The 15,695-nt window shown below is 40.6% G+C and overlaps 1 pseudogene; it reads right to left on the reverse strand.

The window, feature by feature from the left end:
* Window positions 1-730: 730 nt before the first annotated feature.
* On the reverse strand, window positions 731-4,612 carry LOC128581006 (regulator of nonsense transcripts 3B-like; annotated as a pseudogene).
* Between the last annotated feature and the right edge of the window lie 11,083 nt (window positions 4,613-15,695).

Here is a 15,695-nt window from a genome sequence, read left to right on the forward strand (position 1 = left end):
TAGGACATTGGACATAGACCTAACATGACTATTTACATTTTTCCAATGAAAACAATGAAGAATTTGTTATATCCTTCATCGTACTTGTACTATAAGGACATGCTTCTACACTGCAGAAAGTCCACAGTTATCATAAACAAATGCAATATAACTAGATCTAAACAGAATTAACAGGCAGCTCAGAAAAAACGGAACAAGACTTCAAAGTCACTCTGCTCCACCCAAATCAGGAAAATTCAATCCAGGATTAATAACATCTTTTGATTTCAGAACCAGCTCTATTTTTCCCTCATGCCACACATATTTAAATTCTCACTTGACTTTTCCCTCCTGCAAATTGTAATGCGTGTGCTCACCATCTTTTTCTAACACATTAAAATTAATTTATAGAAATTGCAAAAACATAAAATTGTACTTCTAGTTCTGAACCTGGGAGGTGCATCTGGATTGCTGACGGCTTGCTCTTTGGCTGCCAAGACAGTCAGGATACCTTAAGGCCATTTAGACTTACTCATATGAAGCCTACTGGCTTCATATTAGTATGAGTACATTGGATATTTAGTTTTCCCTTCTTGTGATACTTTACTAAGAATAATGTGTTTCAACTCCATCCAGGTTAATACAAAACCCTAACCCTAACCCTCAGGTATACTCTGTGGCTAATACCACTTTCCTGTTTTTTCCCTACTGCTCAATCTCTTGGTGCTGTCATCTGGGGACAGAATCAATTTCAGCATGGAGCTTTTGGTTGGTAAAGCTGCATTGCTGGGCGGTCCTTGTTTCTTATGTGATCTCTTTTTTTTTTTTTTTTTTTTTGACAGAGTCTCACTATGTTGCGCTCGGCAGAGTGCTGTGCTGTCACAGCTCACAGCAACCTCAAACCCTTAAAAGATTCTCTTGCCTCAGCCTCCCGAGTAGCTGGGACTATAGGCGCCAGCTACAATGCCAAGCTATTTGTTTGTTTGTTTGTTTGTAGTTGTCGTTGTTTGGCAGACCTGGGCTGGGTTCGAACCCACCAGCTCCAGTGTTGTGGCTGGAGCCCTAGTGGCTGAGCTATAGGCTCTGAGCCTTATGTGATCTCTCTTAATCAACTTCCTCTTTCTCTTCTGTTTTTTCTGAGTTGCCTGTTAATTCTGTACTTTTGTTCTTCTTTCCTTTATCCCAAAGTGCTTCTTTTTCTTTTTTCTTTTTTTTTTTAATTTCAGGTTAATGTTAGGGTACAAACAACTAGGTTACAATATTTGGATTTGTTAAATACAGTCCCTCTTGTAGTTGTGTCCTGCCCCCAAAAGCTATGACATATACCTTTCCACTGTGCCCATTAAATGGGAGCATACCAATCCCCTCCCTCCTTCCCCCTCCCTCCAACTTGAACTGAATTGAGTTTTTCTCCTCTGTGGGCATGTATTAGATTGTCTACTGGCTTCATATTAGTGTTGAGTACATTGGATATTTAGTTTTCCATTCTTGTGATACTTTACTATGAAGAATGTGTTTCAACTCCATCCAGATTAATACAAAAGATGTGAAGTCTCTATCTTTTTATGGCTGAATAGTATTCCACGGTATACATATACCACCGTTTATTAATCCATTCATAGGTTGATAGGCATTTAGATTGTTTCCTCATCTAGGCAATTGTAAATTGACCTGGGATAAACAATTTAGTACAAATGTATTTATGATAGAATGAGGTTTTTTTTCTTCTGAGGAGATGCCTAGTAATGGTATTTTGAGATCAAATGGGAGGTCTAAGTTGAGTTCTTTGAGAATCCTCCATATTTCTTTCCAAAGAGGCTGTATTAGTTTGCAGTCCCCCCAGCAGTATAAAAGTGTTCCCTTCTCTCCACATGCATGCCAGCATCTGCAGCTTTGGCATTTTGTGACCCGGGCCATTCTCACTGGGGTTAGGTGGTATCTCAGGGTGAGATTTGATTTGCATTTCTCTGATAATTAGGGACAATGAGCACTTTTTCGTATGTTTTTTGGCCATTCATCTGTCTTCCTCAGATAAGGTTCTATTCATGTCTGTTGCCCAGTAACAGAGGACATTTGCTCTTTTTTTGTTATCGTTCATTAATTTGAGTTCTCTGTAGATCCTAGTTCTCAAGCCTTTCTCAAATTCATAACATGCAAATATCTTTTCCCATTCTGAGGGTTGTCTATTTGCTTTACTTGTTGTGTCCTTTGCTGTGCAGAAGCTTTTCGGTTTAACTAAGTCTCGTTTGTTCATTTTTGTTGTTGTGATTGCCACTGAGGTCTTCATAAAATATTTCCCAGGCTGATACCCTCAAGAGTTTTTCCCCACGCTTTCTTATTCTTTTCTTTTAAAACTCTCCTCTTTCTGATAACGCTCCTCCTGCCGGCAGCATTCTTCTTGCCACTCCGGCCTCCCTCTTTCTGGAAGGCTGTGCTCCTGATCTCGCTCATGACCCCCCCCATTCCCTCTCCCTGGAGTCTCTGCCACTCTCATCTTCAGCTCTCCTTGGCTTTTCTGGCTGTTTCATCATTCTAATTCTTTGTCCAATTTCTTGATTTTTTTCTCTTTTGTCCAACTCTTTTTCATCTCCTTTTTCTGGCTTCTTGAGCAGCTTAATCTTTGGCTCACATCTTTAATTTGTCCTTCTCTGGAACTGTCTGTCTTTGTTAGCCTTTCTATAGCTTTGCTTTTTTTGTTTCTCCTTTCCATTTTCTCCTCTCCTCTTCCTTTTGTCTTTTTCTTTCTGTTTCTCGCCTCCTTCTTTCTTCTCCCTTTTCTTCTCTCATTCTCTTCTTCTTTTTGAGGAAGCTCGAAAGTGGGGTTGTCTTTTTAGCTATTAATTAGTTCTCTATTTTTTGCTTCCGTTTCCTCTAGCAGTGTCTGTGGAACAGACGTCATCTTCCCATTATTTGTGGCATAACTTTCCAAAAATGTTCTATGTTCTGGGTAATCATCTATAGCCCCAACTTTGGTATCTCTTTTCATAGTCTTCTTTTATGCAGTTTTTTGAAAAGGTGCAAATTCTCCCATGGAAGGATATTCCTGACCTTTATTGTCAAGGAATACATAAGTGATTCCTGAATAAAATAATGTCCTCTTGGTTTTTAAAGTCGATGTATGCTCTGGCATGCATATGAGGATACAGACTAATATCATTAGGAAAAAATCAAAATAAACATGTTCAGGCATAGATTGGATGTTCCTGAAGCTGCGTCTGAGCCAAAGTGGGAGGAGATCTTTGTTTTGTTCTGTTTTTTGGTTTTGGGGGTTTTTTTTGTTTGTTTTTTTGAGACAGAGTTTCATGTTATTACCCTGGTAGAGTGCCATGGCATCACACAGCTCCCAGCAACCTCCAACTCTTGGGCTTAAGTGATTCTCTTGCCTCAGCCTCCTAAGTAGCTGGGACTACAGGCACTGCCACAAAGCGCCCGGCTGTTTTTTTGTTGCAGTTGTCATTGTTATTTAGCTGGCCTGGGCTGGGTTCGAACCCGCCAGCCTTGGTGTATGTGGCTGGCGCAGCAACCACTGTGCTAAGGGCACCAAGCCAGGAGATGATCTTTGAATTATCACCTTGCTGGGAGCCTCTTTATTCTCCTTGCTGCCATCCTGCTTCTCTTCTCCTTATCTGTCCCCTGAAGTCCCACGGATGCCCCCTGTGGCATCAACAGGGTTACTCCCTTCTCCTTAGGCCTCTCCCCCTCTCTGCCTTCATGGCTACCACCACCGTGCAGCGGTTGCTCAGCTTACCACCACTCTTTATATCTTTTTGCAGTCTGTTTGCTAAGTTCTGATCAGCAGATTGGTAGTTGGGCCCTCCTTGCCAGGTGTGAGCAATCACATGAGACAAAACTAAGCTGGGCAGCACCAAGATGGCAGCCTGGGAGCTCAGCCTTGGCCTGTAGAGGATTAAACATCATACTTACTACAACAGCCACCAATATTATAACTCATCTGAGGAATTACTAAGAATAAGACATTCTTCTGGCAAGTCTGGAAAACTCTTGTGACTTGGAAAGCAAGCCACCAAGTAACTCAGTAATCCTGGAGGAGCAAAGATCAGTCCTATAGCAGTAAAGGTGATGTTAAACATTAAGCATTTTTATGGCAGTTCCTTGAAGGATTGGTGGAGAAAAATTGCATGTAGTATTTTTGGAGATCATTTCTCTTGCCACACTTGAAGATCATTTCCATAAGCATATACTCTCTTACCACCCTTGAAGATCATTTCCTTGAGTACATACTCTCTTGGAGATCATTTCCCCGAGCTTGCAGCCCCTGCCTGTCTTTGTTTGGTAATCTTTCCACCCATTATGTGTCTTCTCAATAAAAGGACTCTGCGAGAAGCAGCTCGTACTGTCAAACCGTGTTTTGCGTGATCATTTATGCAGTCATGACATTGGCCTCCTTCCCCGGGAAGCTGTTCCTAACTTACCACCTGACACAGCCACCAGTTCTATTTAATTACAGAACATTTCCATCACCCCAAAAGGAAGCCCCAATCCCAGATGTGTGATCAGGAAGGTGACATTTGAGCAAGGATCTGAAAAAATGACAAGTAAGAACAACATAAAGATCGAACAGTCTTTGCATACTCCATCCCCCCATATTGACATACTCCTACTTTTTTTTCATAGTTTCCTTTAAAACAATTATATCTCTTACTTAAAGGTACCCTGCTATCTGTCAGGTGTTGGGGGTCCCAGTTCCTCCAAACCCAGTTGACCTAGTTCAATTACTCAGCTGAGCTAGAGAGTTCAACCCAGGCATAGGGAAAAATCAGAAGAGAAAATTGGTAGAAACAGAATATAAAACTGGAGCAGCACAGGCAGCATGAATAGAGATCAAAAATAAACCTGCACAAGTGTAACAAAGGGAAATTTTATTTAAGAACCAAGAGAAAGCTTAGAGCACTTCCAAAGAGAGTTGGAAGTAGGTCCCTCTCATGAATGAGAAAAGGGGAGAGAGATGGAGACGCAAAGGCCTGCAGGGGTATAAATACCTCTTCCTCTCAGTTTAAAATTGGTTGCAACTCTTTCATTGGCCTCTCTGCACCTCTGGGAATTATTGATCTTTTCTACTGGTCATTGATCATAGTCTTTTCCGACTGGTCATTGGTGGTTACCTCTCTTACCTCCTATCCACATCCCTTTCCTTTTTTTTTTTTTTTTTGTTTTTTTTTGGGCGAGAGTTGCTGAGTGGTGAATGTTCCTACAGGCCCTCCAGACTTCCTTGTTCAGCAGGCCAGGATTTCCTCCCGTCCCTCTTGAAGCCCCTTTCTTTGTGTCCCTTCTCATTATCTACACAAGGGAATATTATTTGGCCAAAAAAAAAAGGAATAAAGTACAGTTGTCTCTTGGTGTCCATGGGAGATTGGTTCCAGAATCCATGTGGATATAAAACCCTAGTGTCCCGACCCGCGGGACAGCAACAGGGGACGCAGGAACCACCTAAAGGAGAAAAACAAACAAGGGGTGCGAGAAAGGGAGACAAGACAGTTTTCTGATCAAGTCTCAAACTTTATTGAAAAAACTTGTGCCTTATAAGCATTATGGGGAAGGAGGGTGTGTCTTGTTGGGAGGTTCAGAGTTGTTAACTGGGGATTGGCTAGAGTAAGTAAGATGCGGCATAAGGTGATTGGTTGGCTAGTTGCCCGGTAAAGTTACCGGGAAAAGGTAAAACTGTTTTTTACTTGAAGAGGAAGTAAGGCCGAGCTGTACCTTATATGGCTTCCGACACCCTAGGATGTTCAAGTCCTTTATATAAAATGGTATAATGTTAATATTTGCATATATCCTATGCACACATCCTCCATATACTTAAATCATTTCTAGATTTTATATAATACCTAATACAATGTAAATATTATGTATATAGTGATTATAATGCATTGTTTTTGTTTGTATTATTTATTTTTGTGTTATTTTTATTGTGTTTTTTTAAACATATTTGTCCACTTAAAGGGGAAACTTCCTACTGGCTTTAGGATAAAAGCAAAGACCCACAGGCTCCCCAATAAAATCATTCAGCTCTGAATTTCAAGATCTCTCTCCTCACCACCCTGAAGCTACTTAAGCAGAGCTCTCATCCACAATAATCCCCAGAAAAGGATAGACAAGTCACAGACAAGATCCCCAGGAAGCACTCTTCTGCATTAGCAACCAAAGAAATGCAAATTCCACCAGTCCTTCAGGGACCTGTTAAACCCCCACTCAATTAGCACGGAGTTTTATGAGCTAGCAGTAAAACACCCGGTGGTGCTAGAAATTCTTGTAACCTTTGGAAAACAGGGGTTTTGTCAAAAGCTATAAAAATATTCACTTCCCTTGATCCAAGAATTCCATTTGGAGGAAGTTATCATAAAGAAAGAATGCAACAAAAGAAGAAAAATGTTAAAGTGCTTATTTGCAACAAAAAGCTTAAGTCAGTCATTATTTATGTGCCCCATGGAAAGATAAGCAGCACTGAGTGGTGATTATGAAGAGTATGGGGGGAGGGAGAAGAAGCAAATAATGTCAGATGAGGAAAAGCACAGAGAGAAAGGGTACGTCCCATGCACTTCCAACTAAGCCCAGAAAATGAGCATGTGGGCCCAGAGGAGCAGGAAGTTAAATAGTACAAGATTCTCCAAATATAGCATCATTTTTTTGCACACGCCGTTTCCTCTGCCTCATGCGTGCTCTCTCTCTCTCTCTCCTCTCTCTCTTCCCACCCCTCTCACACACACACCGATGCACACATTTATATGTGCACATATACGCTCACATATGCCCACATATATGTGCCACACAATTCACATAGACACACGTATGTACACACTAATGTGCACATTCATATGCCCACATAAACACGCCCATGCAGTACACACACACACACAAATACACACTGATATGCATACAAATATTCTCATGTGCACACTGTTATGGGCTGAATTGTGTCCCAAAATATTCATGTTGAAGTCTGAGTACTGTAAAGTATTAAAAAAAAGAAAAAATCCTAAGCCTCCCTGCCAGTTAAACACATACCCTAGGCCGGGCACAGGGGCTCACCTCTGTAATCCTAGCACTCTGGGAGTGGGGATTGCTTGAGGTCATGTGTTTGAGACCTGCCTGGGCAAAAGTGAAACCCTTTCTCTATTAAAAATGAAAAATGAGGCAAGAGGATCACTTGAGCCCAAGAATTCGAGGTTGCTGTGAGCTGTGATGCCACAGCACTCTACCTAGGGTGACGAAGTGAAACTCTGTCTCAAAAAAAAAAAAAAGAAAGAAAGAAAGAAAGGACACCCTCGTGGGCAAGGGGACCTCAGAAAAACCTTAACACTGAATTCCCAGCCATGAAGAGAAGGGAGGTCAGACATGCCTCATTATACCCCTCCCTTTGAAATTTAGATACAATTGTCCAGCATTAATGTTTAAACAAAGATCATAAAACATCCAAACAAACTTTTTATGACAATAAGATACTAAATTATTAACAAGACCTCAGGCTGTGCAAGGTAAAGGTTAAATCACAGCTGCAGTTTAGTTAGTTTCCTTAGTAGTTCACTTGAGTCCTTTCACTGTGGTTTGTCTTTGATTAACAGACTTTCATTTATCTTAAATGAAATATTCCAAGCCTGCAGACAAAGCTTTACTTCTTTAACCAATTAAAATCAAAGAATCTTTAAGCCTACCTATAATCTGTAAGCTCTGCGCGCGCACACACACACGCACACTTGTAGATATTCCACCTTTTGGGCCCAAACCAATGTACACCTTCCAAGTATTGGTTTATGGTTTCACCTGCAATTCTGTCTCTCTAAAATGTATGAAATCAAACTGTAACCCAGCCTCCTCAGAACCACTTACTCAAATCCGCTCAGGCACGGTTCTCTCAGGCCAAGGTTACACATATTTGGCTCTGAATAAACCTCTTTAAATTATTTTACAGAATTTGGGGTTTTCTTTATTCGGTTAAATGAAGTGACATTGTGAGCCTACTGTAGGGGCCAAGGGAAAATGCCTCCCCCCCTTGCAAAGGTTCACTGAAAATCAACTCATAAAAGGCAGATGAATGGTAGAAATGGGATGCAAACATTAGCACACACAGGGGAGAATCCCAGAGTGATTGCCAATTTCCCAATGAGGTACAGGAAATTGTATACCCATCTTCTCAGAAGTTCAGCTCATCAAAGCATCATGTTTTGGGGTATTGGTTTCTGAGCCTCAGCACTACTATGTGTCCCACGCTGTGCTAGATTCTTCACATGCAAACTTAACTTCATGTTCACGGTGACCCAGCACAAAACATATGATTACAGTTTGTGCATCCCTATCCCCATGTTTAGAGAAGAGATGGAAGCTACAAGAGGCAAGTATCCCTACTCAGGTCACAAGCGAGTAAGTGACACAATCCAGTGCCATCTATGCCTGGAGCTCTTCCCGCATTTGATTTCCTAAAAGGGGATTGCTCAGGCTTCACAACCAGGACAGGAACACAGACACCAGAACAAACCTCTATACCACTGTGAGACAAGGGCAAAGGTGATGGAGAGGGAGGGACCCGAGGTCAGTGTCAGGTGTGGCAAAGCCCTGTTCTAGATGTTGGGAAAGAATTTGGCTTTCCTAATCTGGGAGGAGGCCTGCTGTGAGACAGCTCACAAGATTGCCAGTTATCAGGGCATCACAGAGGTAAAACACCTCTGCTTTATCTCATCTTCCTTCTGTTCAGCAAGCCTCAAGGAAAGGAGTATAGAAACTGAGCCTCAGTGACATATAAAAATTATGTACAGACATATAAGTATTCTCAGACCATGGTAGGCAGAGGACTCCTTAGCACTGTAGTTCTTGATCCTAGCTATACCTCTGAGTCTAAGCCAAGAAGTCCTGATTCAATAAGTCTGAAGTAAATCCCAGGCAATAGTAGATTTGAAAACTCCCCAGGCTGTATGAGAAGCCTGGCTGGAGAACTGCTGTTGGAGCATTTTTGCAACTGTTCATGTCATTGTACTAATGAACACCTACAATATAATGTTCATGACTTGCAAAGTCTAAATATCCAAACAGGAGACAGGTCCAGTGGCTCAACCCGATAATCCCAGCACTTTGGGAGGTTGAGGCAGAAGAACCACTTAAAAGCTAGAAGTTTGAGATCAGACCAGGCAATATCGCCAGTCTCCGCTTCTACAAAAACTTAAACAAACAAACTACAAAAAAAAAAAAAAACAGCCAGGCTTGGTGGTGCATACATATAGTTCAGGCTACTTGAGAGGTTGATGGGGAAGGATCACTTCAACCCAGAGGCCCAAGGTGACAGTAAACTGTAATCTCACCACTACACAACAGAGTGAGATTCTGTTTTGAATAAATATATAAATAAATATCCACACAGGAATGGAACCTCTTTCCCTGGGAGATGAGATGCTGTCACCTCCTAAATCACACCCAACTGGTTGCTTTATGTGAGATCGTGAAAAGGCATCAAAGGGAACAGATTTGGAACTCATTCCCACCTTGCAGAGCAAGCTTTAGCCAATATGGAGCCAACTATGCAGGCGCAGAAATCCTGTGACATGGCTCACTCTACAGGTGAACCTGGGTAAATCTTGCATAATCAACCTGAGTCTCAATTTCCTTGCCAATGAAATGGAATGACAATACCTGAATTGTGGAGTTAGAGAAATTAGAGATACTATGTGTAAAATGCCTGGTGTGCAGAATGGACCCAATACATGGAATCCATTACTACTCTTCATTTCCCCTCCCAAGAAAAACTATGTTAGGTGCTAATGCACAAAGGACAGGAAGTACAAAATTTGGACTTAGACCTTGGTTCCAATTTCAGTTCTGCCATTTCCCAGCCATGAAATATTAAGAAGGCAAGTTCATTGCCCAGTAACTTGTTGCATCATATTTAAAGCAGGGTTAGTCGTGCCTAATTTTTAGGGTTGTGGTGAGGTTTAAATGAAATAACATATAAATGTAATATACTTAGGTCATTGCCTGGCATGATATATACAATAAATGGTAACATTATTATTTATTATCGTGGAACTAGTGTTCTCGGAATCTCTATCCATGCTTGTTTGAAGTTCAGACTTCACTGGTGATATTTCTAAAACTCTAACTCATTCATCTGGCTTCTCCATACAAAAATCTAGAGATGTAACTGGGCTCCTATTTTGCAAGCATGCCTGAGAATACCATCTCTCATCTTCTGAGACAGAAGAAATATGGTGAACTCCTTGATTTTGGAGGAAAGGTGACATTTCAAACATGTACCTTCTTCAAGTTTCTCTTCCCATTCCTTTTCACTTTTATTCTAAAACTTGAGATTGTCTTCTCCTAAACACTTTCAGATCCTATTACATTCTGTACCAAAAATAGTCTGCATAATAAACATCTATTTACACAAAATTCAATTGAGAAGAAAATATAATAATCCAATTTTTCTTACATATGGCATAATAGGCTATTATAATGATACTAAAGTTCTGTGGGTACATTTTGTATCATCAAAAAAGAAATAGTGGGCCTGATGTGGTGGCTCATACCTGTAATCTCAGCACTTTGGGAGGCTGAGGCAGGAGGATTACTTGAATCCAGGAGTTAAAGACCAACCTGGGCAAATAGACAGATTCCCCCACCCCTGCCTCTACAAAAAATTTAAAACTTATCTGAGTATGATGGTGCATATCTGTAGTCCCAGCTGCTCAGGAGGCTGATGAAGGAGGATGGGTTGAGCCTAGGAGGTGATGTACTGTGATCCCGCTGCTGCACTCTAGCCTGGACAACAGAGTGAGACCTTCCCTCAAAAAACAAATCTTACTGGCAGTGATTTTAAAATTAGGTTACAAAGGCAAAAAGATGGCATCTCCTGCAAGACTGAATGACAACATACCTGTATTTTCAAGCATGAGGCATCTAACTACTAAAATCAGTGTCACAAGGACACTGCCAGCAGTGGGATTTGTCCTAGTTGTTGCCGAAAGACTATTGACGGAAGCCGAGGTACAAAGACTAGGATATTGGGAAGTGAATGGTGGCCAGACATGGTGGCTCATGCCTATAATCTAGCACTCTGGGAGATCAGCACAAGAGGATCACTTAAGGCAGGAGTTCAAGACTAGCTTGAGCAAGAGCAAGACCTTGTCTCTACAAAAACTAGAAAAATCATGTCAGTGTGGTGGTGTGTGCCTGTAGTGCTAGCTACTGAGGAAGCTGAGGCAGGAGAATGGGTTGAGGCCAAGAATTTAAGGCTGCGGGGAGCTCTGATGGTGTCACTGCCTGGAGTGACCCAGTACTTTGTTCCCAGGAATATACGTTAAAGAATTGAAAATGGGTGTTCAGGGCAGTGACTGTGGCTCAAGGAGTAGGGTGCCGGTCCCATATGCCGGAGGTGGCGGGTTCAAACCCAGCCCCGGCCAAAAAATCACAAAAAAAAAAAAATTTAAAAAAAGAAAATGAGTGTTCAGGCATTATTCCTGATAGCCAAAAGGCGGAAACAATCCAGATGTCCACCAATGGATAAAAGGATGAACAAAACGCATATCCATAGACTGGAATATTATTCGGCCATGAAAAGGAGGAAAACCCTGATTCACGCTACAAAATGGACAAACCTTGAAAACATGCTGAATGAAAGAAGCCAGAAATAAAAGGGCACAGAGAGTATGATTTTACTTACATGAAATGCCCATGAGAGAGAAATCCACAAACACGGTAAGCAGATTGGTGGTAGCTACAAAGAGGGGAAGAGAAATGACTATTACTAGGTACAGGGCCTCCTTCTGGGGTGAGGAAAATGTTCTGGACCTAGATAGAGGTGGTGGTTTTACAACCTTGTGAATGTACTGAAAATGATTTGAGTAATAACTTCTATATTATGTGAATTCTACCACAACAAAAAAAGAAAAAACCTGACTCATGGGCCCCACCACAAGCCACTGAAATCCGATTCTTTTGGAAGTGGGACCCTGGCAGGATGCAGAACCCTCAACTCTGCCTTCCCAAGTGATTCCAGTGGGCAGTGAGGGGTTGAGACTGTTAGGGTTCTAGAGTCCAGTCAAAGCATGTAGATTTTGCTGTGAGCTGTGATGCCACGACACTCTACCGAGGGTGACATAGTCAAACTCTGTCTCAAAAAAAAAAAAAGCATGTCAGGGCTCCTGATATTTTGTACAGTTCTGGGACCAAATAACACTTATAACGACTAAAAACCCAACATTGCTAACATAGAAAGAGCTCCTGCAAATAAAACACAAATAATCCAAATGTGTTGAAATACATAAATAATATTTAAAATGGGCAATCACAGGAGAGGAGCTCTTAAAAAAATTAACTAACAAACAAGAAGAGGTTCAACTTCACCATTAGTCAGGGAAATGAAAATTAAAGTAACAGTGACTCCCTGCTTTTCCCACATGAGATTGGCAATAATTAAAAAATAAATAAATAAGACCCAGTGTGGGCAATGATGTGTTCAAAAGGGCACACCTGTATATTGTTAGTGGGAATGTGACTTATGATTGTACTTTTGGAAAGTTAACTTGACAATACCTATTTGTAATCCCACATTGGGAATCCACCCTACAGAAATGTGCTCACAGAGGAATTGTTTGCAGTAGCAACAAAAGAAAAGCTGGAAATAATCAGCATGCGGCAGGATGGTTGAATAATCAGAATATGACCATTTCATGACACATTATGCAGCTATTAAAAATAATGAGTTAGATATCTATCTATTTGCCTGGAGGAATTTTGTAATTTCATATGTGCTCCCAAGTTATAAATAAATAAATAAGAAAATTTTGGAAAACTCTATATAGTCATTCATCACTTAACAATGGGGATCTGAGAAATGCATTCTGGAGAAACACATCATTAGGCAATTGTGTTGTACCAGCATCACAGCGTGCACTTACACACCTAGGGTATGCTGGTACAACCCACTGCTCCTAGGCTAGAAATTTGTGTGGCATATTTTGAACTGACTACTATAGGCAACTGTAACACAACAGTTAAGTATTTGTGTGTCTAAACATAGAAAAAGTATAATAAAGTAAGTTAGAAAAGATTTTTTTAAATAGTACACCTGTATAGGGCATGTAACGTGAGTGGAGCTTGTAAGACTGGAATTGCTCTGGGTGAGTCACTGAGTGAGTGGTGAGTGAATGCAAATGCCTAGGACATCACTGTGCACTGCTGTAGACTTTATAAACACTGTACACTTAGATGACACTGAATTTGTTCTTTGTTTTTATAGTTTATAATTGACACATAAATTATTGTACATGTTTAGGGGTACAGTATGATGTTTCAATACTTGTATACAACCTTTATCATTTCTTTGTGATGATTACTTTCAAGATCCTCTTTCCTAGATATCTTGAAATATATTTATACAATACCTTGCTATTAGCAATACTCACCCTAGTATAGAACAGAAAAACAGAAGTCATTTGTACTATCTAACTATAACTTTGAAGGCTGCAGTAACTTTATATGTTAAAATTTTTATATCTTCAGTAATAAATTAACCCAACCTAAAAATAGCTGGGCATAGTGGTGGATGCCCGTAATCTCAGCTACTCTGGTGGCTGACACAAGAGGATCACTTGAGCCCAAGAATTTGAGGTTGCTATGACCGCCATGGCACTCTAGCGAGGGCAATAAAATAAGACTCTGTCTCAAAAAATAAATAAATAAACAAACAAACAAACATATAAAATTATGTACTGTACATAATTGCATTTATTATGCTTTTACATGACTGGCAGCACTGTAGATTTGTTTGCACCAATAACACCACAAACACGCAGGCAATGCATTGCACTACAAAGTTACCACGGCTACGAAGTCACTAGGTGATAGAAATTTTTCAGCTTCATTATAATCTTATGAGACCACCACCCATCCTATACATAGTCTCAATGCAGGTCTCCAGAATGAAGAAAGATTTGGACAAAAACTCCAGGAAGCACTACACTATTAATATTAATTACCTGAAAAAAAATAGATATCACTTACCTGGAGAGAAAGATTGGTTAAAGCCTCCCTCTCTCTCTCCCTCAGCCTTCTGAGTCAGTGGGATTACAAGAGTGAGCCACCACACCTGAAAACTTTTCACCATTTCAGAAGGAATTGGGCAATAATCCCTCTGTCTACATTTTGTTCCTATCTCCAGTTATACATGTATAGAATACCCCCAGCACGTTAATATGAGAGCAACATAAATGTTAGTGTAACATTGTAAGTGTTGGTGACCAGTAATAATAATCATAGCTATTGAAAGCCTATTGCTAGCTATTACTTCCTCTTATCAGTGCTCTCAGAAGCGATACAGACTCTAGCCTACTGTTACACTAAAGACATGTTTGCGGCAGGCACAGTGGCTCATGCGTGTCATCCCAATAGTCTGAGGCTGAGGCGAGTGGATTGCCTGAGCTCAGGAGTTAGAGACCAGCTTAAGCAAGAGCAAGACCCTGTTTCTATTAAAAATAGAAAAATTAGCTATGCACTATGACAGGCACCCCTAGTCCCAGCTACTTGGGAGGCTGAGGCAAGAGGATCAGTTGAGCCCAAGAATTTGATGTTGCTGTGGGCTATGACACCACAGCACTCTACCCAGGGCAGAGAGTGAGACTTTCTCCAACAACAACAACAAAAAAAAAAGTGTTGGCTGAACTACTGAATTCTGCATCTGATTTTGCAAAATCTGCACTTCTCCACCTGACATTATGGTCTCTTGCATCAGCACTTAACCATACTTTTAGCCATAAATGCCTCTTATGGGTATTTTGATTATTGTTTTAAAAACACAGACATATTGGTTTTAAAAATTCAGAAAATCTCAGATTTACATGAAGAATAAAAAAAAAACATTATCCAACATTGTTAGATGCTAGAGGTAATCATCAGATAAAATTTTCCTGTGTGTCCTCCTAGGTCTATATCTGGGATTTTCCAATCTCAACACTATTGACATTTGAGGCTGAGTATTTATTTGCTGGGATGAGGGGGTGTGTTCTGTGCTCAGTACACTGTTGAGTGGCATCCCTAGCCTCTACTCACTAGACACTAATGGCATCCTGTAGTTGTGACAACCATGTCTCCAGGCATTGCCACTTGTCCCCAGGGGATAAAATTGTCCCTGGTTGGGAACCACAGCCATAGATATAGATATAGATTTAGATATAGATGTAGATATAGATATATAGATACACACACACATATAGTAGAAACTCTGTACAAAGTCTGTGTGCTTATGTTGGTGGCACTGTACAAACAACTTGGGTAAGGTTTCATAACCTTGGTATATCAGTGTCTCACAACTGTATGGCAGTGTCTTGCTAAGTGGCATTCATTATCACTTTGCATGATTTTGTGTGCCATCACAAGAATGTTGGAGCTTGAATTATAGTAACACGTGAACACTGAATTTCTTGTTAAACTTGGCAAGACTGAAAGTGAAATCAGGGGCATGGTAGCTCAAGTTTATGGACATAATCCCACAAATAAAACAGCAGTGTACAAATGGATGAAACATTTTTCTGAGGGGAGAGAAGGTGTCACTGATGAAGAGAGCTCAGAGGGCCAGTAACAACCAGAACTGAAAAAAAAATTGCAAAATTTCATCAAATTGTGCCTCAAAATTGTTGGTATACTGTAAGAAGCAGAAGAGACCAAGTAAACATTAATAAATGGTTAGGAAAATGCCGCACCCTCGGCATCAGGCCGCA

Source organism: Nycticebus coucang, chromosome 3 (genome assembly GCF_027406575.1).
Source record: "Nycticebus coucang isolate mNycCou1 chromosome 3, mNycCou1.pri, whole genome shotgun sequence".
NCBI lineage: Eukaryota > Metazoa > Chordata > Mammalia > Primates > Lorisidae > Nycticebus > Nycticebus coucang.